Source organism: Rhyacophila brunnea, unplaced genomic scaffold (genome assembly GCF_057557595.1).
Source record: "Rhyacophila brunnea isolate RB1 unplaced genomic scaffold, BYU_Rbru_1.0 scaffold_17, whole genome shotgun sequence".
NCBI classification, from domain to species: domain Eukaryota; kingdom Metazoa; phylum Arthropoda; class Insecta; order Trichoptera; family Rhyacophilidae; genus Rhyacophila; species Rhyacophila brunnea.
This window is the reverse complement of record NW_028232827.1, coordinates 27429-52763: the sequence shown is the minus strand read 5'-3', so window position 1 is coordinate 52763 and position 25335 is coordinate 27429. Positions and strand designations below refer to the sequence as shown.

General features: G+C 33.5%; 1 protein-coding gene across 1 annotated transcript in view; it reads right to left on the bottom strand.

Moving 5' to 3' along the window:
- LOC147073510 (RNA polymerase-associated protein CTR9 homolog) overlaps nucleotides 1–23597 on the bottom strand; it is a 43593-nt gene extending 19996 nt beyond the window's left edge. Inside the window, exons 1-2 of the mRNA XM_085944558.1 lie at nucleotides 23298–23597; nucleotides 19553–22827 (exon numbers count right to left, since the gene is read on the bottom strand). The gene's annotated coding sequence lies outside the window, so the exon portion shown is untranslated. The remainder of the gene's footprint in view (nucleotides 1–19552; nucleotides 22828–23297) is intronic.
- Nucleotides 23598–25335: the final 1738 nt, after the last annotated feature.

Sequence of the window (25335 nt, the reverse complement as noted above, 5' to 3'; positions counted from 1 at the left end):
GCGACAGCGATAGCGAGGGTGTTGCGAATTCGCTGCGAATATTCGCTTTGGTTTGGGGAGGCTTAATCGACTCTTTTTAAATAATGTATTATACCTATGAGGATGATACAACTTTCTTCATAGGCACTGCTGCAAATTAGCCATACATATAAAGTGTCAAAGGTTACTTTATAATTATTCAAATTTTATGAAATGCATTGGCGAACTCTAATATGCTATACTGATTTTTGAAAACGGCGAATTTTATTAGGTAATTGAAAATGTTCGAATTTTATTCATTGTAAAAGATTTTTATATTTGTTCTTATTGTATACGCTTATAATAGCGATTAAGCCATATAATAGCAATTTTTCAATGATTGTCTATGCTCAAAAAGTGTCGTAGTGCTTTCAATTATTGAAAAAAAAATCTGACGTTTCTCTGCAGTGTACTCTCGGTAAATTGAGCCGGTACCTAGGTAGTTCACAAAAATCTTTAACTTTTCTCCGTAACGCGGTGTGACTTTAATCCACCTATGTGAAATATTAATATAGATCCATTTACCTGGATCACTCAATGTTAAAATTCCAACTTTTTGGGTGCGTTTGTTTGTGCATCGTTAGTGCACGTTTGTGCATGATTTTTTTTCGTTTGTGCACCTATAATAACCAAAAAATTCCAATTTCAAATTGAGTGTGACAGCTAAACGTGGGTCACCCAATGTTGAATTTTTTTTAGTGAAATCTCTTCTCGCATAGCTAGTGCGCCATTCTGCATACTTACTTTTTTTCTCATATAGTGCGTGAGATATTTGATATGAAATATTTGATGAACGTTAACTAGAACCACCCAACAAACTTTTAAAACTTTTTATAAGGTCATCAATTCGTCTATTATTGGCTTAAGTTAGGTTAGGCAACTTAGGCTTTTAGACAATTTAACAACAGTGTGTTAAGCGCTTGGCCGTAGTCATGGGGCGTCTTCGACGCGGAATAGGCGCGGGGACGGGCACGGGTAGAGTGTCCGTAGTAGCCCGCGCGCGTCCAGTCGTATTCAGCGTCAAATCAGGGATAGGAAACCATAAACACAGAAAAGCTTTTACTGGAAAACTCCTATTTGAAATGGTAAAACTTTGCAGCAAAATATGGGGCCAATGAAATCAATATGGAAAGCACTAATTTAACAGAAGAATTTTATAACTTATACAAGAAACTGCGGGAACAACCAGACAAGTTTTTCGAAAAAGAGTAACATGAGAAAATATTTGATTAAGTATATTCTAATTGATCTAAGTTTTTTCTATTCCTTTTGAGTAATTTTTTGCGATCCGACTATCGCCTTTTGGCATCTTCAAATACCACCAATGGTGAATACACACTGTCATCTGATACAGTTAATTCCTGTTTATTTGGTAAATTTATATAATTTATGAATTTAAATTCAAATTCCATCAAGTACGCTTGGTCGATTTTATATTTTGATTATATATTGGATAATATGTAAGTTAAAGTTTAAAAAAGACTTTTCGGTTCATATGGTGTGAATGTAGGTGTAGAATATACACTTCATAACTTTGCACCCCGGCTCTAGGATGGAAATGATGTACCTACTTAATATATTTTATTTTTATTATGTTTATATTTTTTTATTAAGGAAAACAAACAGTTACATAGACTACAAATATGTATAAAATAGACTAGAAAAAGATATTGCAACAAGCAAAGTTTCCATATAAATTATAATAATTATAGTTAATCATATTATAATTTAAATACAGAGAAATTAGATAAAGAGATAAATGAGAAAGAATATTGAATAATTATAGACAAAAAAAACATTTTTTTATGTACCTACCTTTATAACTATAAGTAAGATAAGTATACAATATTATATGTGCGTTAAGAATTATTGAAATTTAAAGATATGATTTTTACATAATATATATTTATTTAGTACTACATATTATATTAATACAAGTGAATATCATTTGATATAATTTTATGCGACGTAATAAGGCAAAGAGGCGTATCAGTGTAGTAAAAAGTGCAACGTTATAAAACGTATACCTATTTTACATCACTTCGCACTATCTATGCTTTGTGAAAATAATACCATAAATACACCAGACGCGCGCGGTAAGCTCATGATGGTTTGAGACACCCGCTACTCGCTCGTTTCCCGCGTCGGCGCCCGTCTATTCAGTGCGGACACCTCTATGCGCGCAGTATGGGAAGAGCCCGACGCATGTACGATCTTGCCTGCGTCGAGCTAGACGCGCCAAAACAACACGCGCGAACACCCGTCCCCGCGCATTGTCTACGGACACGTCGAGGCGTGTTCATACGTTTGAGTTGCCCGCCCCGCCGCCGCCCCGCGCCCGCCAAACCACCACGGACGAGCACCATAATGCCGGCGCTCCATTGGCACGCAAGTCAGACGATTTACAGTCTTCGGACTTTTTTTTCGCGTGGAGCACCCCAGGTCTGCGGACTTTTTAATCCGCAGACCAGGCTCGTTGGATTTCAAACATGTTTGATATTTTACTCGCCGAGCCGCTGAAATTCGTACGTTCACCACGCTTTACCGTCACATTATTTATATCTATGCCGACGGACGACAGCGCCATCATTATTTTACTGTCATTCAAAGTGTTCGGACATCTCACATCGATAACAACAATGGTAGATCTACGAGTGCATTCGAAAAGTTTCTTGGAAGATTTTATTAATTGTTTTAAAGACAACCCATCGTTGTGGAAGACGACCAGCCCACTATACAAGAATCGTGATGCCAAGTCCTTGGCGTATGCGGAACTTTTGGAGATTTTAATCAAGGTGGAGCCGCAGGCAAGGGTCGACGATGTTAAAAAGAAAATACAGACATTGAGGTCGGGTTACAGAAAGGAGAGAAATAAAGTAAGGACATCATATCGAAGCGGAGCCGGCACAGACGCAGTTTATCTACCCAAACTGTGGTACTATGAAAATTTGGAGTTCTTGAACGACCAAATGGAAGGTACGTAGGAATGCTTTAAAGCTATTTATTATACACGTGCAGATTATGAAATTGTCGTACCTAGCTCTGAAAGTGACATCGCATTAGATTAGCTACTATTAAGCAATTAAAACATACAGCTATGAATCATTTCTAGTCACAATAAAATTTCTTATTCTTTGCCGAGGTAGGTAATAAATAATAATAATATATAGGTACGAGGGAATGCTTTAAAGCTATTTATTATACACGTGCAGACTATGACATTGTCGTATCTCTGAAAGTGACATCGCATTAGATTAGCTACTATTAAGCAATTAAAACATACAGCTATGAATCATTTCTAGTCACAATAAAATTATTTATTCTTTGCTGAGGTAGGTAAGAAATAATAATATATAGGTACGATCATGGCGGTGGAAGCGCGGCTTATTGAGTCGTGGTCGGGTCCCAGGTTCAAATCCTGGGTCTGACAAGTACACATTGAATTTCAATTTGTGTATGAGTCAGAGTATGGACCTAATATGTTGAGCAAGTGGCTGACATCCATTTCTCGTAAAAACAAAATCTGTCAATACAAACCTCCACTCCGTGGAGGTCCATATTATGATCGGACATGGTCGAAAGAAGAAGAAAAGAAATGATCATAAAATCAAAAATCGCTCGAGTTAGGTTCCTTCAGAGACAATCAATAAATCGTCAATCATCAATCAAAATTAATGGTACAGTTTGGTTATGAGGAATACAGCGGAAAACACATTTTGAAAATACCCGATATACTGGATTACACCAATTATACCAATATCAATATTAACCGTATGAAGGAATGGGTACTTAGGGGAGAGATAATAAAAAACAAGTTTGAGTATTATGTTGTATTTTAACAATTTACATTTTGTTTTACAGAATCGAGCTCAATATCCAGCATGGTGGACGATTTGGAAAACATGTCTCCTGATGAGAGTTACTCCAACTCGTTAAACAACGAAGATTGTATTGAGGTAAAACATTTTAACTAAATTGTTACATTGGTTTAATTTATCTATTGCTTATCATACTTTCTTGCCATGTGACAGCCCCGGTAGTATTAAAATATTTTTCGAAATCTCCTCGCGCTTTCTTAGCATTGGCAGTCGAGTTCCGATTAGTCGTTGCTTCCAAAGGCGCTAAGGTGTCCTGTGACCTCAGTCCGAGCTCTATTAAACCTGTCTCAGGATTTTCCCTATCAAGGTCATGAGAAGGAGTATAAGTATGTGTTGATTTGCGACGAAGAAAGTTGTGCAGCACACAGCAAGTTAATACAACTGTATTGATATTTTCAATTTTCATGTTTATTGGAGCTTGAAAAATGCGGAATCTAGCAGCTAAAATGCCAAAAACATTTTCTATAATTCGCCTGGCTCTGCATGTCCGATAATTATATATTCTTTTACTGTGATTTAATTGCCTTTGTGAATACGGCTTTATGAAATCGTTACGTAATGCAAAGGCTTCATCGCCAATATAAACAAATGGCAGTGCATCAGAATTAGCAGTAGGTTTTTTTGGTGCAGGTATTTTTAATCTGCCTTCGTCTAAACGTTTGAAAAAATCAGATTTTCTCAGTACGCCTCCATCAGAAATACGTCCATTTGTTCCAACATCAACATAAATAAATTCATAATTAGCATTTGCAATCGCCATCAAAACAATGCTGTGGAAATGTTTGTAATTATAAAAGTGGGAGCCGGCGCCTGCAGGTGGCACGATTGCAATGTGTTTCCCATCAACTGCGCCCAGGCAATTTGGAAATTGCCATTTACTATTAAATTCTTCTGCAATCGTCTCCATTTCTTCGTGCGTATCAGGGAACTGCAACAAAAAATAATCAACATTTTATTTACAGATAGAATATTCGCCTTCAACATCCACGTTGTCGACTACTCCAAGGTCGAATCTCAATAGAGCACCAGTTCGTCCAGTAATAATCCAGTAATAGTCCAGTAATAAGTCCAGCAATAGAGCACCAGTCACCATCGTTCAAACGAAAAAAATCGAATGATAGCGCCAACAAAGTGTTAGAATTAATCACCGACAAACTAAGCAAGACTGAAGATGAATTTGATGTTTTTGGCAAAATGATGGCCATGAAACTACGATCGATGTCACAGGGACAAAGATTGCTGGCCGAGAAGCTGATGCATGAAGTTGCCTTTATGGGACAAAGTGACAAAATAACGCCAGCAACTACTGTTCATACTCAACCAGTTTATCGTATATTAAGCAAAAATGTACAAAAGCCGGTATAATAAATTAATGTTTTTTGTATGAATAAATATCTTGTAAAAATATTTGTTTTTTTGTTTGTTTTTATGCCTATAAACCTTAGCTTAAGCGATACAACAAATGGTAAGTATTTGAGCTATGTTAGCAAACCTATATTATTATGTGGCCTCATTTAGAAATCAAATTCCATGCTTGCTTTTCGAAGAATATGACTAGTATTACAATACATTCAACAGGAATAATTAAGCAGCTTGCTTACAGCCTATATGGAGAGTCCTGGCTAGGTACAGCATTCTAATGGTCTATTGAATATTTAGCATGTCAACGATGGCCTTATTTGTGACTATATATATACCTATCTCAAATGCATCTTGTCTGCCATTCTTATGATGTTGCCGTCTATGATTTATATAGGTAAAACAATCCACTAAACGTTCACTTTATAAGACCAACCAATGTCTACTTGTTAATGATATATTTGTAAATTTGCCCAACTTTATTAGATGACGTATAATATAATACACACCTTGAAATATTCTCCTTTCAAAACGTCAATGATGACTTGGCAAGTTTCGGGAATTATCTTGCCCAGAGTTTGTCTTCCAATCGCAGTTCTATAATGCAAGTCAGTGAATGTTCCGCCGGCAGCCAAAAATCGCAGGGTTGCACATAATCTATCATGAGGAGAAATAGCTTCCCTCATCATAGTATTTTTTTTTTAATAAATGGGGAGACCAAATTATACAGTTCTGTGTATACATCCTCCGACATTCGCAAATAATTGCGGAAATCGCTCGGTTGCAAACGCAATTCTCGTATTAAATTTGTGTGGGATAATGTCGTTCGTTTCCTTATCCAATGTTTCACCCAGTATTTGTGTACCCTTTGCTTCGTTATTACATTATCTGCCACCCAATAACCCAAAAAACATAAAACGTCGGTATCATTTAACGCCATCACGATTTAACTGTCAGATATACGTATATTATCTATGCTGTCAAAGTCGACTGTTTTACTCGTCAAATTAATTATATACTCGTTTCGTTGAACGTCTGTTGGCCAGTAGCAGAACGTAGAAAAATCTGAAGACTTATTGTCGTCGGACTTTTGGCTCGCCAATGGAGCGCTGGCATAATGTATTGATTGATGTTTATTTAAATATTAATGTGTTAAACAAATCAATATTTTATACTCGTGCAGTATACTTACATAACCTAAATTTGAGTCCAATTTTTGTGCATTCTGTTTGTGCCAGTGCTGTGACCAATTAGCAGTAATAGCCATAATTATTGTAATCATTATTAGTGTTCCGCACTCAACGATATTATTTACAAGTACATTCTACTTCAATAATATTTGCAATGCCGTGTGCTAAGTTAAACTGCGCGTTGATGACAACCGGAGCTGCAGCTGACTTGGAATGCAGCATATGCAAATCAACCTTCCTTCAACAGTGTACCGAATTACCAGCATCAACACTCAAAAAAATGACCTCCAGCACCCGATCAAAATGGAAGTGCGGTAGCTGCAGCGATACTACTAGTACCCCTGCTAAATCTCTCGTCGGTTCACAAAATTTACATGATAATCCCAGTTTAACTGACATATTAATTGTAATGTCGTTAAGGTTATTCAAATTGACGTTTTGGAAATTAAAGATCTGCAAAAAAGAAATCCTAGACATAAAAAAATACTTACTTATTTAAATTTTATGGACGAAAATTTTTTGTCTTTCGACAAGAAGTTTAAATAATTTGAAAACAAAATTAACAAAATAACAAATTAAACCCTGTTAGAAGCGGTCAAAATAAAGTTAAATGACCTTCAAGAAGAAAACAACAAAAATGCTCAGTGGGATCGTCTCCTTAATGTAGAAATAATTGGAATTCCAGAAAGAAAGGACGAAGACCTTCGAAAAATTGTCTCTACACTAGGGGCCAAAATCGGAGTAGCTATTCCTCCCAACGATGTCGATTATGTGTCAAGAATAAAGCAATTCACGCCCGTTCCGATTAGACCTAATCCCATTATATTAAGGTTATGTCGCAGGGATATAAAAGCTGCAATTATATCGGGAGCGCGAAAATCTAAATCCGGCGGAAGAATGTTACATTCTGCCGATCTTGGCATCTCAGGATCATCACTCCCAGTGTACATTAACGAACATCTGACTAAACAAAACAAAATACTTACTGCTGAAACTCACTAAAACTAAGGCAAAAGATTTGGGGTTTACTTATACCTGGCTCAGAAATGGTCGAATTTTCACAAGGAAAAACGATACCTCCCTGCTATTTGTATCGCAAAAGAGGGAGATTTAGGGAAAATGAAATAAACTATTCAATGAAACTCACATTCGTGAGCACTTCACTTTTTATTAATTTTGAGATACCGCGGAATATCATAGTTTGTGTAATTAACATTATTGGCGCAACGATATATTTTTATTTAACTATTTATTACTTAAGTTATATCAGGCTCTAATATCCAAATTTATTATCAAAACGTACGTGGAGTCCGCACGAAGACGCATGACTTTTTAAATAGTGTCCTTAACTGCGACTATGATATAATTTGTCTTACTGAAACTTGGCTTTTGGACGAAATTAGGGATCACGAACTAATTGACTTTAGGTATAATGTTTTACGCCGAAAACGCGATTATAAATCAGTTGGGGAAAAAATGAGTGGCAGTGTATTAATCGCAGTGAAATTGGAATTCAGTGCATCACTTCAGCCTCAATAGAATAGTAGTGCTAAGGATCTTTGGGTTACCTTAAAGACTGAAAGTCTCACTAAAATTATAAATTTATGTTGTTCCTACCATCCACGCGGAACCGATTTTAAAACCAATCTGTGCGCGCAATTGGAAAAACGGTATACCACATACCAATCTCATACTGATGAAGTTTTTATTATGGTAGGAGATTACAATCTTCCAAATTTAGGCTGGACATCATCTGATGACGTCAATTATCTTCATCCCGATTACAACAACGATCCTTTTTGCACCGGCTTAACTGATTTTTTTTATCCTTCACGAACATGCATCAATTTAACTCTAAATGTAATATTAATAATCGTATTCTTGATCTTGTAATTTCTGAAATTAGTAACTGCGTGGTTACCTCGTGTATTACACCCATTACTCCAGAAAACGCACATCATGAATCCCTTATTATTAGTTTTAGTATAATCAAAAATAAAACGTTACAAGCGGGTGTTCGTGAGACATATATATTTAAAAATTGCGATTATACCGAACTCAAAAAGGATCTCTTCGCAGTATCTTGGGAAACTATTATGTTACCAAACATGAATATGGAAGATACCTCGGCTTGTTTTTATGCTAAACTTTGGAAGTTAATTGATACTAACGTACCGAAAAAATGCATAACTCCAAGTCATCGTTATCCTCCCTGGTTTTCTAAACTCTTAATAAAAGTTATAAATGAAAAACTAAAGTATCATAAAAATGGAAAAAGTACAGTAGCACCATAGACTATGATACATTTGTCATTTTAAGAAAAAGGCAAAAATGCCTTGCTGACGAAGACTTCATTTTACGGGCAGAAAAATCCATTAAACGACACTCAAAATGTTTTTGGTCATTCGTTAAATCCAAATCCAATGGGTCCAATATTCCCGGTGAAATGCTCCTTGATGAAAAAATTGTTTCAGATGGCAAATCTATATGTCATTTATTCCGTCATCCTTACAAACACCTGTTTTGCAAGATGTTAGCACTATGATAATTAGTTCAATAATATTCACTCCGTCATTAGTTCTTTCATATTACATTAAAAACATAGACATAAATAAAGGCGCAGGTTCTGATCGTATTCCTCCCATTTTGATTGCTTCTTGTGGAGAAGAATTGGCTTCCCCATTATCAATTTTATTTAACATTTCTGTTAAAAGCGGATGTTTTCCTAATGTATGGAAGAAAGCATTAATTACTCCAATATTTAAAAGTGGGAAAAAAGCGTCATTACAAATTACAGGCCGATATCCAAACTTCCTATTTTCGGAAAATTGTTAGAAAAGATCATTTCCGACTAGGGAATCCAATCCCGAGCCAAAATTCTGATCCCGGGATTTCGAGATTACAATTTGACAATAGGGATTGGCATTTTTTCAATTGTTAATATAAATTTTTATATTTACAAATAACATTGATATAATCGGTCAAAAATATATCTAGTATAATTTATACTATTTAAGACATTTATTGTTTACGTTCAATCTTGGAAATTTTAATATGCTTCTATCTACTTAGTGGTTGTACCTTATACATTTTTCGCTTATGATTGATAATAATTATTACTTATGCTATATGCTGTTTATAAAAAGAGAAGAATTCTTTCCTCGTCAGAACTTGAAGATGCGCATAATTAAGTAAGTAATTTATTGTGTATACCTACCTATTCATATTAAAAAAAATATATTCATATTAATAATGAATTGGTTAGTGAAAATAATATCTTTCGGCGTTTTTCGATTTCATGTTATTATAATTGAACTTTATATTTGTACATCATCCGTAAATAAGTATTTTGAAGTTTATGAAATTACAAACAATATAAGTAGGTAAACTACTTGAAAGGTACCTACATATTACATTATATATTATATTATTGTTTGAAATGTGTTGGTCGATCGATCTTTAATAATTAGGTACAATTTATATTAATCAAGGCGTTTACGTAATAAATAAAATAAGTCTATAATAATTAACAAACTATACCGTATTCAGTACCTACATGTATTCTGTACCTACATTATTATATATTATGTTGACAAAGCGAATTTGTATGTGGGTGCATATTATTATCAATAGACTATCGTTTGAAATAGGTGTTAGGTATCTTCGGCTTAAAATTGCTTATTCCATTTTTATTATAAAACGTATTTTATAAAAAAACGCGCTAACTCACATTAGATAAATTTCAAGAAAAGTTGACTCAAAAAATTCAGCACGGTGCATAGGTAAATGAATATTTTTTCATAGTGTGGTATAAATTTTTTTTACATAATTTTAAAAATAACTGGAGTAGAGTGTACTAGATATTAATTTAAGTCGAAATTTTCATATGTTAAAAATTTCACATTTAATTTTAAATGTGTACACATATTTTTGTTGAAAGATAAATAGTATGGCTAACATTAATACATTATTATAAACATTATTATGGACGCTAAACCAAGAGATGTCACGGAGACTTGAAGCTTTCGAGATGTGGCTGTATAGATGCATCCTCAAAATTTCTTGAACTGACCGGGTGACAAATGTTGAAATTCTCAATCGAATGGGAAAGGACCAAGAAGTTCTACGTAGTGTTAAAACCAGGAAACTACAGTACCTCGGCTACATTATGAGAGGACAAAAGTACAGTATTCCCCAACTTATCATTCAAGAAAAGATCATTGGTAAGCGTAGCAGAGGACGGCGCCACATTTCGTGGCTTAAAAACCTCCGTGATTAGTACGAGTGCAGCTCCACTGAACTATTCCAGGTAGCAGACGACAAAGCTAATATTGCCTTGATGGTGTCCGACCTCCGCTAGGGGATGGCATAATAAGAAGAAGAACAGTCGGAAGCCAACAGCGGTGGAGTGAGGTTGTACAACTTCGCTTGCGTATTCGGGACGCTATTCGCCTGGTTACTCGCGAATGGTTATAAATACGGGATACAACAAAAATAATATTGTTTGTAAATGAATTTGACAATAAACTCAACATGTGTGGTCCCATGTGATTTTGACAATCAGTGCCAGTGCTTGAGAAAAAGTGAAAAATATTTATTGTTGCACGGATAGTGCACTTTGTGCGGGGAGTGCGTCAAACGCTGTGAAGCGAGGGGTTGTCCACACTGTTTTTTGTTCACACTGTTGCGCGAATTCCAAGACCGCGTGAACGGCAAAAGCAATAAAATGGAAAACACCACGATGGAAGTGAATGAAACCAAAAAAACGAAGAAGAAAAGAAACGATGATGAAGAGGAAGTGGTTGGAGAAAAAGAAGAAGAATGGCAGACGGTGACCTCTGGAAAAAAACCCAGAAGAGACTCTGGGGTCACTCCAAAGGGAAACCAAAACATCGTCATGATAGCGACGGGAAGTAAAATTCCATTAAAATTGAAAATAGCGCAGATGCTGCATAAGGCAGGAGTAAAAGTACAGAAAATTTACAATAAAAATTTAAAGACGTACATCCAAGTAGAAGACGAAAAAGAAGCAGATAAAGTGAAACAAGCTGGAGAACTCAAAGATCTCGGTTTTGTGACCAAAGAGAATGACTCCTGCTCTTATGGAGTAATAAGAAAAGTCGATATTGATATGGACCTCCAAGAACTGCAAATGGAAATCAAAAGTGATGCAAAAGTAATCAACCTTAAGAGGTTGACAAGAAAAGGTGATACAGGAGAGCTGACAAAGACCTCGTCAGTCAGTATTAAATTTGGGGAGAAAATATTGCCGAGAACAATTTACATATATGGAGTCTCTTTGGCTGTAGAACCGTATGTATTCAGGGTTATGCAATGCTACAAATGCTGGCGATATGGGCATATCGCGAACAATTGCGGACGTACAGTAGAAACGTGCCCTAAGTGTGGTGAAAACCACAAAACCTGCGAAAAAAATGAGGAAATTACGTGCATCAATTGCAAAGGTAACCACGCGGCAAACAGCCAAAAATGCCCAAAGTGGCAAGAGGAAAAGAATTGCAAAGAAGCAATGAAAAAAATGAACATACCTTTCAAGGAAGCAAAAAAAAATATGTTAAATAATAGCTATGCTGACATATTAAAACAAAAAAAAATCGTAGGAAGAGATGAAAGCGAAACAATTCAAAAAACTAAGGAAAACAAAAAGAAAGAAGAAGCGGTGGTAGAAGCTTCAGGCTCAACAATAATATCTACAGGTAGTAGCGTAAAGCCTACAAAAAATAAGAAAAATTCAAAGGGGAAGACAGAGGTTAACGCGATGGGAGAAATTATGAAAGTCTTGCTGAAAGGGGGAGACTGGCAGCAGATCATTAAACAACTAATAATTAAAGCAGTGGACTGGGTATGCAAACAATTCAAAGAAGGACACTTAAAGGAAATTCTAGGGGAGGTTCTGGAGCAAAATGGATAATAAAAAACAAATTAGGATTTTACAATGGAATGCCAGAAGTATGAAGCAAAAAAAGGATGATATAGAACTCTACTTAATAAGACAAAAAATTTCAATAGCATTAATCTCAGAGACTTGGCTGAGGTCTGAATTAGACTATCTGAAATTCAATGATTACACGATGTATCGAAAATACAGAAGGGATGGATACGGAGGAGAGCGATTCTGGTGCATAAAACACTGGCGTCTAAAGAAGAAAGAATGAAGACGGAAGAGCTAGACAAAATAATTATAAAGCCATTTAACAGAATAGGAGTGAGGACCTGATCGAAGGATCCCCTTCTAGAAGAGAAGAGGCGATATGACAGCGAGTCGCAGTCAAAGCCTCGGTAAAATCACAAAAAAAAAAAAAAAAAAGAAGAAGAAGATAAATATTCATTTCTGAAGAAAATGTCACAAATGGAAAATTCACTGTTGGAATATGAATACGTATAATATAGCAAAAACAGTAAAACAAAATAGTAATAAGTAGCAGTGTAAACTTAATAATTATATATCCTCTTTGACAACAAAAGTCAATACCACCACCTGTCACCTGACCAAGGCTGTTTTTCAAGCCAACTCGATTCTGAACAACTGAAAGGCTACTAAAAACCATCCACACATTATATATATGGTGGATACAGAATGGTGACATGACTTGGGAAGATAATAAGAAAATAAATAATCTAGGAAAAAAATTATATTGACTGGTGAAACATTTCACCAAGCATTGATTTATATTTTATGAGTTGTATTTTTTTGTGTAACTACGTCGAAATATATAATACCTATTATATTAATCACTAGGAAGCCGATGTTTGTAATAGGGAATTATTTTTAAGTTATCTGTGGAAATACCTGGGTACGTGGGAAAGCCCCTGATATTTAAAAATAATCTAATTTAACTACCTCATTAGCTCGATCAGGGGTTAAAAGTGATTGGCCTTTGTCATGAGAATTACACAAAATATTATAATAACGTTAAAAGTATTTTTATTAGGACAAGAATTTCGAAAAATGTCTAACTCATCGGCTAATAGTCTAAGGGCCGGGCTGTCCAGTGAATTCGTCCAGATTCATTATACCTAGCCAAACAAAAATATCAGCAAAATATAATATAAAACATTGGAGTGATCCTGAAAGCGATAATTCAATACCTACTTTGATTTAAAATACAAAAGCCGATTGCCAATAAGTAACGCAATTTAGAAAGTGCTGCAGAGAGAATTATAAAAACATTAGCTCACTTCGATACAATTAGATAGGACTCGTATAGCTTAGTGGCCAGAGCACGCACGAATGGTTGCCGATAAGTTTCATCAAGTTGTCATCATTGTTGGTTGAATATTTTTTTTTTTTTGAATCTATCATTTTTGCCTGACTTTCGTCGATTGGTAAAAATAATATTAAAAAACCGAAAAAAAACACGCATTGCTCTGTCGTCATCATTTTTAATATTATATACTTACTTATAGGAACATTAATTTATTTGCAAAACTTTCTTGTATGTTATTAAATTATTGTAGGTTTTTTTCGCTTTTCAAAATAAAACATTCGCGTGCCATGAAAAATCATCTCGCGTGACACTAGTGTCACAGGTTTGCCATCACTGATCTAGATTCATTCAGCTGTAGGGTTAATGCTTTTAACTTTTGCATTATCTACTTAGTATTAGTATTTTGAGATGTTTAAAAAATACCTAATGATTATTTACCTTTGTATACATAAACCATAATTTCGGAGTATATTTTCGGGGCAAATTTTCATAACAGCTAAATATGGTAAAATAAAAAAAATGTAAAATCCTCGTCATAGACATTTTCTTTGATCATTGTAAGTGTCAATATGATGCAAATTCTTACTGCTTATTTTAATAATAATTTAGTTTATATTCTAAATTTAATTAAACGTTTAATTTTTTTTCTAACAGTGCTTTTAATGAATTAAATTTACAGAAAATATGATCGCCTTTTGTTTATGTTTTTAGTTATTATTAGTTATAGACATTCATCAAAAATATAAATTGTTTTTTTGCTCTTTGAAAAAAATTGAGAATATGGCAGTTGCACCCATCTGCTTCTAAGGTATAGATATTATTTATTTAGTAGATTCTAATGTAATGAACAAAGAAAGGCCTCAGAAATACAATCATTTAAAGGTGCTGATAACCAAATTAAAAAAATATACAGGATTATGGTTATAGAAATCCAAATGCATATTAAAATGGACTCTTTCACAACTACAAAATGTCTCAATACGTCCGATGGTTTTTCTATAACTCCAAGTAGGCGTAGGCCTAATACTGAATAGCCTATCTCTATATTCGTCACCGTTTTAGCAAAACCATCTATGTGTCACTTTTATCAAAAATGACTTTTAAATACCAAGTCATTCCTTATTTTTTTGTCTATAGGCCAGTAAAATGATCTATGTGTTGGGTAAACTCGCTCCGAAGTTATTTCAAAAAATAGAAAACAGCTATGTGTAAGGTTCAAAAACCACGGTTCACAAAAACAACTATGTGTATATTATAGTAACATATAGAATTATAGATGGTATTTTGATATCGAGAGTGTAATGTTTTTTTACAGTTTGGCTACACATAGTTTGTTTCTATGTTATATGCTATGCATTATGGTCTTGCACGACGGTTTGAAAGATGCTTTCTCAAAAAGAGAGACAGGAAATATTCAATAATTTCTGGAAGATGCCTACATGGTCAATAGGGTATAGGCGAGAATTAATTTAAAAGTTGGATAAACAACTACAAACGTCTCGATGACAGTGGCCAATTGAAAGCAACAATGACAGGTAATAAGAATCTGACTGAAGATAAATAATTGGTAGTGCAACCAAAAATCAAAACGGAGAGATTTGTGGAAAAATGTTACATTATGGTTGGATCTAATTCCAAAGTTCCCAGCCATTATTGCAGAGAAAATACCTCCAGGGTATATGTGGAATCGTGTTTCCGATCCAAAATACAAAAGCATGATGAATATAAAAAATGGTCTCTGTAAAATGGTCATAAAGCAGCAGAATATACTCCAGTATATTTACCACCAAAAAATCAGTATCCACCAACCACGTAAAGATCAATGTGCCATCACTGCCATCTGCTGTAGTTATAAAATGAAGAATGTTTCAGAAATGGAATACAATAGCCACATTATTATAAAAAAAAGATGCTAGAAGACCAAAAATGAAATGAAGGAGAGTACCAGAACGTGGACGGTTAGTAATCACAATGGATCTCCAAAGTGTGCTGCTATGTCCAAAACACAGGCACAAATTTACTATAAACAAAAGCTGCAACTACACAATTTCACCATATACATTCTTCATAATGTATCTTCTAATGAATTTGTCTCATCTCATCGAAAGCAGGACAATACAATGAAATAATTCTAATATCGGATGGGTGTGGATATCAAAACCGAAATAAATTATTCGCTACTGCTCTAAGTTATATCTTTAGAGAGAAAAAACATCGAGATTCAACAGCTTTTTCTGGAAAAAGGCTACACCATGATAGAGGCCGATAGTGCACATGCCACCTAAGAAAAGTATTTTAAGCCTCCAATATATTCACCATCTGATTATATAGCACATATGCGGCTAGCAAGACCAACACAACCTTATAAAATTAATGTCATTGATTTTTAATTTTTAAGAATTATGGATAAGATTAAATCTGGATTAAGTTCAATCAGACCAGGAAAACGAACCGGAGATCCTGTTGTATATGATTTTAAAATGTTACAGTATCTACCAGATGGAACAATCTTTTACAAACTCAACTTTATCAGTGCAACCGTTTGACTGCCTTTGTAATATATATAATGAATCATTGCCAATATCGCAGTCGAAATACATACATCTTCAGGAATTAAAAAGTGTAATAGAGAAAGATCACCACTATTTCTACGATAACCTAACATTTAAACCTGCTAATAGAAAGTAAACGAACTTATAAATATAATATCATCTCAGTATTGCATTAATAATTAATAAAATGATATTGCAATTTATCACTAACGCACTATGTATATTTCAACTATTATTTATGTAACAGTTTTTCATGAATTTATTATTATTTACATTTTGATGAATAAATTAAACTATGTGTATTTACAAAACGGTCAAAACAACTTATGTGACATCACAAACTGTGTTTTTATTATTTTTGTATTAAAAATAAAAGATTTTTGTAAACAAAATAATAATCTTAGACCATTTTCTGATTATAATAAAGCATTCTTCATAATTTTAATGTTTAAATGTAACATTATTTTTTTATTCAGTTTTATCCTTCTCCTGCACAATTTGAGAAAGTGCACATAGATGGATTTGCTAAAACGGTGACGATATAAGAATATAAATACATTACTTATGAGGTATTAGATACAGTAAATAATATACATTATATTATATAATTAATTGCCATACAAAACCAATGATTTAAAAATTCTATGCGAGAGTTAATTTGATTTTACAAACCTTTAACAATAAAAAGGTACCTAATTGTCAATTTTTTTATAAATAAAATAATTAAAAAAAACTGTAGGTATCCACTAACTAATTATTATGTAGGTATGATTTTTAACTTTATATCAAATAAAAACATGTCATTTGTAAAATTATGGATACCCTCAAACTGTGTAACCTATAATATGATAAGGTATAAAAGGATTACTTGGGAGGATTGACTTATTCAGTATTCAAAATCGTGTTTAAGAAAAAAGACATCTTATTCAGTATCGTAGGCATTCCAGTAAAATGATAATTGTGAACAATTAGTACGAAATAATTTAGGAATTTTATAGTATTCACAAAGAAATTAGTGCATTGTTTGAAGTGAAATTAATAATTAAACTATTAATAATATTAATTCGTTTTACGATATAATCGTTTATTTGATAATAAGTGACATTGACAATTAAAAGTGTTATTTTTAGTGAAATTATTTGCGAAATAAATGACAAGTGAATAAGTGACAATGAACTCAAGTGTCAGTAATTAGTGACAAATACCATATTCGCAATGAAGGGCAGATTATGAGCGAACGCGCGGGCATGGAAAGTTAGAGTGTGACGGATTTGTTTATATCTTCGATAAAATAAGTAAATTAGATAATTTGTTAAAATTTTGGCGATGTGAACAAAAAATAATTTGCAATGGGAGAATCCATACTAAAGCTGGCGTCGTGGTAAAAAAATAATGAACACACCCATTTCTCTTCACCGGCTCGAGTCGAGGTAGCGAAAGCAGTGACAGAAATTAAACGACGGGCGGAGAATTCTGTAGAAGGCACCACAGGAGTGATAAACCAGTGTTTGGTTGGGACTTCACTGGGGTCGCAAGCCGGAATCCCCAATAATACGGCATTGAGAAAAATGATCAGACGGAAACGTAGGGATATACATGCATATCCGACAGATCCCGCAAACCGTGAAAGCCTTACTATACCAGAGGTATATAAGCAATACATGTGTCAACCAGGAATTCAAGCAAAAAATTTATTATGTGATATTGGACAAGGGTTAGATAGAATCTTGATTTTTGGTAGGCAAAGTTGGTTTGAGCATTTAAATGTGAGTGAGGTATGGTATATGGATGGTACATTTTCCATTGCACCAAAATTGTTTACACAAGTGTATACTACTCGTATAATGTGTGAGAGATACGGTGGCAGCAATAAGCGCAACATTAGAAATTTTTCCAGGTGTGAAAATAAAGGATGTTTTTTTCATCTTTCACAGAATTTAAGGAAACATGTGGCATATATGGGCCTACTTAATGAATTTAATAATGATGCTGATTTTAGTTTAAAAGCTCGAATGATAATTGCCCTGGCATTCGTGAAAATTGAAGACCTGGATGTATATCTAGATGCGCTATATGAACATTTACCATAGAGTTAAGCCCTATAATTAATTGGTTTGAGGACACGTATATGGGCCGCCGGAATAGACGTGGGACTAGCAGGCACCAGCCTCTATTTTCACCATGTATATGGAATCTCCATGATAGGACGTTGCATGGAGAAGACCGAACAAATAATTATTCGGAGGCAGCGCATCGCCGATTACAAGTAGAATTAGGTATGAAAAATCCATGTATTTGGATTAATCATTGATGGACTTTGGAAGGTACAAAAAGGTCGAGATGTATATATGGAGCATTTAGTGGCTGGACATCAACCACCAATGAAATTAAAAAAATTTAGAGATGCTGATAGCCGTATTTTAAAAATTGTACGGGAGTATGGTAGTAGAAATCCAATAGAATATTTAAGTGGACTCTCTCATAACTACCAAATGTTGTAATCCTTGATATATATTTTAATTATTAATACCTATCAACATCTTTTTTACTATTTTCTATATTCTATTTTCGACATACTTTTCTTAATATTGATAAAATGTGAGGTTAATCCTTTAATGCCTAAGTACCATAATATCTTTTGAAATTCTTTATTAAATAGTTATGATTATCACTGTACATTATTATGTTAAATGCTATACTGTTAAAGAAAAATAACATCTAACGATCCATTTAACACTGCTATGTGGATAACAGGCACCGCTAGCTCAGGGTACTGGGTTTTCGCACTATCTCTCTGACGAATTCCAATCCTGTTACGGAAAGGATCATCGGAATCAATTGGTATCCGATGGACATTTCTACCATACCGTTGCAGCGGTTAATTGCAAGCATTGAAAACTAAACTCGAATTGGACGCCAAAGCCTTTTCTGTGAAAGAAAAGAACATAAAAGAACATAATATTATAGGATACAATTAAATTAAATGAAACACCGTGATAATTTAACCTCACTGTATTTAATGAAATTGTAATTTAAAAGTCAATGGTACTATATCGTAATAACAATTAATTACGAAGGTACAGAAATGGCGACATAACGCCAAAGTCAAACCACCATCGTTTATAAACAACGGTAATATTATACATAAACGAATATTTACGTTACGCAAAAGACATATTATCGTCTGCAAACTAAAATATTAATACAATAAGTCCTCAGCAACTTAACCTAACTCAAACCAAAATATCCACATGTGAGTGAGGTTATAATTAAAACAAATACTTAAAATTAATTAATAATAAAAAATGAAATTGAAATGTATTTACAGCCGCTTGGCGATCCCGCCAAGCGGGACTCGCTCCTCTCCCGTCCTCTCGTACCCAAGGGTCAACCAGAAGAGAAAAAGATCCGAACAAAATTCGATCGCCTGACATCGATTCCCCCCACCACTTATCAAACCCGGAAGCTTGAAGTGCCAACCGCAGGATTTTTGTGTTGCCCGCGAGAGAAAAACCTCTCCACTAATTACAATTGTTAATTAGCCCGTTGGTGACGTCTGCAACGTCACAATACATTTAATCTAAAACGAGCAACGATGAAAATCCAAAGTTTCACATTTTTAAGTATTTTAAGTAGGTCCCTATGCATTGTTGACTGAAATCATTTGTTAATATAAATTATGATAAGATTACATAGGTATTGATTATATTATGAAATTTCAGTTCTTAGTTGTACTGTTTTTTAAGAACCCATTCGCTGTGGACCTTTTAATTAATTATTAATTACCACATTTAAATAACATGCTAATTATATCTAATGGGCACCTGATGGGTAACGCACCAGTTGCGTTGGACGCAGCGAATGAAAATATATGTAAGCATATTTTTTACAATATTTTTAATTTTAAATATTTTGGCCAATTCAGTAAATAATTCAAGAAGAAGTACTTAATCAAAAATATAGTATTGAAAAATCCTACTACGCTTGCTGGGCGAAAGACGTGTGTTTAAACATTTAATATCTTTATGATTTAAGCCCTACTCGTTCCAAGATTTTTAGTTATTGCGAGGTATATTTTTCAAATTCTGTATTTACAGTGGTACTTTCTTAAAACTGATTTATAGTCTGTATTGATTTAAAAAGGATATGATGTCATAGATACTTAATAAATAAAATTGACTTCCTTATGTGTGTAATAACTTGATTACTTATTAAGTATATCATTGTGGTATTAAAATTGTATATTTGTAATTAGCTTCATAGGAAACAACCATTTATTGTTATCCAATTAATTTATTTTAAATAATATTGTTAATGTAAAAATGAAGGTAGTCTAAATCTATACATGCATTTTCATTTATCTGCATTTACATTAAAGTTTGATTGTTATGTCAACTAAATTAAAAAATACATTAAAATTGCATCTAAGTTATTATATTATGTTCTTTTAGAAGCAAACCGGCTTTGAAAACACAATTCATTATTCGTAAAAAAATGTATAAGACAACTTCCATCATTCACTATGTGCAGGCATATTATATCTCAACTTGTATTATGTACCTATTTTTCTATTATTAAAATTATTTTGTGTCATACGCTTTTTCCTATAGTATGGTTCTGTTGTTAGTAATATTACATAGGACAGATAATATTATTTCTTTGATTCTGTAATAAACTTAAGTCGATAATTCTGAGATTTGAACTTTAGTTTTGTTTGATTCATTTGGTATTCAAGATTAACCTTTGTGCTTTATCCCTTTATAATATTAATACTATCGATCGAGGGTACGTATCAAGAGAGTCGTTTTGCGACCCTAGTTAGGCCTTTCGGCATCTTCAAGCACTATGCGCACTCACCAATGGTAAACACACACTGACAACGAATGCAGTCAATTTTAACTTATATAACAAATTCATACAATAAAGTAGGTAAAAACTTTATCACCTACCTATTAAGTCAATGATCACAATAAAAAATATAACAATAAATAATAATAAAAAATTAACAAATAAATTATGAATAGTTGAAGTATTTGAAGTGAAGGGGAAAAAAAGTAGCATGTAAGAATAATATCGAATATTTGTTTCACAAGATTGATATCATTGATATAGGTATCTCATTAGTAACCTCCGTTAAATTCCCAATACGTTGCTATGTTCCCAGAATTGACAATTTTACACCTCTTGAGTGTAGTAAGTATTTTTATTGATTATATTTACTAATGATCTATTATTATGTTTTGACGATTAATACTCATATCGAGTGTATTATTAGTGAGAAGGTAGGGTTTTTTTACAAACACTTCAACTATTCATAATTTGTTTGTTATATTTTTATTGTGAACTTAATGGTAGGTGATAAAGTTTCACCTAATTTATTGTATTACTTTATTATATAAGTTAGAATTATTAACTGTATTCATCGACAGTGTGTATTTACCTTTTGTTAAATGCACATAGTGCCCGAAGATGCCGAAAGGCGAAACTCGGGTCGCAAAAAACGACTCAAATGGAATAGTACAAAACTTCAATTCATTAAAATTTATTCGTTTAGTTTACTTACGTTCTAATATATAGGTATGTTGAATTAGGTTATTAAGAAAAGTAGTAAAATATTTGGATAGGTAGAATATATTAACACTTTCAGCCCCGGCAGGTTTTTATAAAGTTTACCCCTATTCCCGGACAAATTTGAGTGAAATTGGTTTTTTCTAGTAAATGATATAATCTTGGTTTATTGGCTTATTTGTGGGAATATTTAAATAAAACTTTCAGGAACAATCAAAAACAGTTTAATAATTACGAATAATGTGATATTTCTGCCAGCAGATGCCTTTGTGAAGAGGAACATCACACTCTTTACACACGTACCGAGTCTCGCCCCTTTTTTTTTTATCTTTGGCTCATACCTTGCATAGCCTTGTTGGATATGCTTTTTCCGCGTCACTAGAATCGCCTGTAAGGTATGTCTGGACATGTCTCCAGATAATCTTACAGGCGAATCTAGCGTCACATGACGCCTCAGAGCCGGAGAAGACGAGACATCGGTACCAATAGACATTAAAGAAATTGAATACTCTACTAAAAAATCTTTAAATTCTAACTTACGACTAGGGTTACATTTTTTAATAATCAATGAACTGATTGAACGTCAACATTCACTTTTACACTTGGGTCAGCAGTAAACGGTCCAGGTGCTGGAGTGTAGTCTTCTGTTGACCACGGTTCAGTAACACTGGCACTAAACCTCGCATGTCCTCCTCGGCTGCCTCTGGGACGACCGCTTCTACTTCCTCTTCCACGCCGTCGACCCGCTCGACCTCTGGTTTCTGTCCGAGATGGGCCAGGGAGTAGGTCCTTGGACGTGTCGACTCCTGACACCATACTGGTTTCATCTAGCACCTCTGCAATGCGGTCAATGAAACCGTTGAAGTCGTCCTTAAAGTTGCTCGAGTGGCCGGCGGTGAAATCGGTGATGTCTGCGACATCGGTGGTGGCATTCAGTAGAACATCTCAATCAGAGTCATATAATAACTCGAATGCATAATCCTGTTCAGAGTCGTCTGTTCCAAAGGCCTCTATTTCAATGAGTGACAATGGGCTGGAATCAAAACAAAATTCCACATTAGTAAACAGAATTTAATTCTTGGGAAACATGTGGCTTTATCAAAATGTTCAATTATCTTATATAAATTATATTTTGCGTATAAATTATTACCTTGTGACGTATATAATGTGGCAAATCGGTTGGTTTGCATTAGTTGTAAACAACAAAAAAATCGCCATTAGTAAACGAATTTTGAATGTTGGGAAAACACGTGGAATTAACTAAATACTCGTTCAAACACATATAATTATATAGAATATTTATAATAATTCAATATTCTAGGCTTATAAAGTAATATATCGGCACATTATCAAGTATTTGGCAAATAATGCGAACATTAAAACTTTGCATTCGGAAATTTTGACAGTAAAGTATCGTGTACGAATAAACACGTAAAATTAATTTAAATTGCTAGAAACCATCAATAAACATATAAAATATCATAGATAAATTATTTATCTTACCTTATTCAATCTTTTTTTTGCTTATTTATGTCATTTTTGTCCTCTGGAGGCAAATCGGTTGGTTTGAAACACCTATGAACAACAACGAAATCGCCATTAGTCAACAAATTTTGAATGTTGGAAAAATACGTGAAATCAACTAAATACTCGTTTAAACACATATAATTATATAGATTATTCATATTAATTCAATATTCTAAGCTTATAAAGTAATAAATCGGCACATTATCAAGGGATTGGTAAATAATGAGAACATTCAAACTTTGCATTCGGAAATTTTGACAGTAAAGTTACGTGAATGAAGAAACATGTAAAATTAATTTATATTGCCAGAAACCATAAATATTTATATAAAATATCATAGATAAATTATTTCTCGTACCTTATTGAATCCTTTTATTGCTTATTACTGTAATTTTCGTCTTCAAAATCAGTACATAATTCGGTAAAGTCACACGAGAGAATGATCAAAAATGGCGTCTCATAATAATAAAATTGTGATTTTTATTTAATAATATCACTGAAGGTAAAACAGATATCGATATTTTATCTATACCAGTCGGTACTGAATTTCATAATCTAACAGGATATGTCAAATGTTTTCGTTGAAAATACATAGATGTCACAGTAAACATATTTATTTAAAAACGCGCAACAAAACGAGGATCCTCGCGCGCGGTACTCAGCGTAATTATTGATATAACGAGGATTCTCGTTTGCGGTACCGAGCGTGTTAATATAGATACCGTCTTTTCATCAAGGCTTCACTGTGAGTTAATACCGTTAAAGAAATTCATATGTAAGTATTATTATAAAAATATGACTTAGGAAATAGTGAATATTATTAATTACTATAAGGTTACTTTACATATTTATCCATCAACCTAATGAAATATTTACAGCAGATTATTTTCTTAAATATTTAAAGATATTTTTATTTATCCTAAAACATATTTTAAAATGTATTGTCTTAATTTAAGAAAAGTCTGAAAGAATATTATTTTCATTCAAACTGGCTCAATTTAACTAATAAACTAGAAACAGGCAAAAAAATAAAAAACACACGACGAAATAAATAACAATAGCTTTAGTGTTTTATGGTTGTATTTTAAATCATATACATTTAATAAACTTAAAAAAAATACCATATACGAATACATATATTTTGGTTACTTACTGTTTTTATTTGGTGTTTTTCCTCGCTTTCTGTAAAGTTGAGTTTCGCATAACATATACTTAATTATCCCCTTTATATGGACACCTACAGATTCGTAAATATAAATAAAAATACGTAAATTTAATTGTGCACATCTTTAAAAGACGAGGAAAGAGTTCCGTTATTTTTATAAACATCATATATATATACTATACTTAAATAAAAATGACTAAAACTTCCAATAAAGTTTTAAATTCGCTTTGTCAACATAATATAATATAATGTAATATGTAGATACCTTTCAAGTAGTTTACCTACTTATATTGTTTGTAATTTCATAATCTTCAAAATACTTATTTACGGGTGATATACACATATAAAGTTCAATTATAATAACATGAAATCGAGAAAACGCCGAAAGATAATATTTTAACTAACCAATTCATTATTAATATTTGTTGTTTTTAATATGAATAGGTGATATATGAATACCTATACACAATAAATTACTTAATTATGCACATCTTCAAGTTCTGGCGAGAAAAGAATTCTTTTCTTTTATAAACAGCATAAAGCATAAATAATAATTATTATCTATCATAATAAAAATATATTAAGCGCAAAATGTATTAGGTACAACCACTAAGTAGATAGAAGCATTTATTAAAGTGTCGTGTCTACTTTCTCTACGAAGTCGTTACGTAAGTCTTTTTCTTTGCGCATTTTATTCAGCGGTGCGGCGTCCAATCTTACGGCGGCCAGTTGGGCCGGTGTCAAATTGGGCCGGCGCCCGATTGTACCGGCGTCCGATCGTCCCGGAGGCCAATTGGGTCGGTGTCCGATTGTACCGGCGGCCAATAACCGGAGGCCAATCGGCCGAGG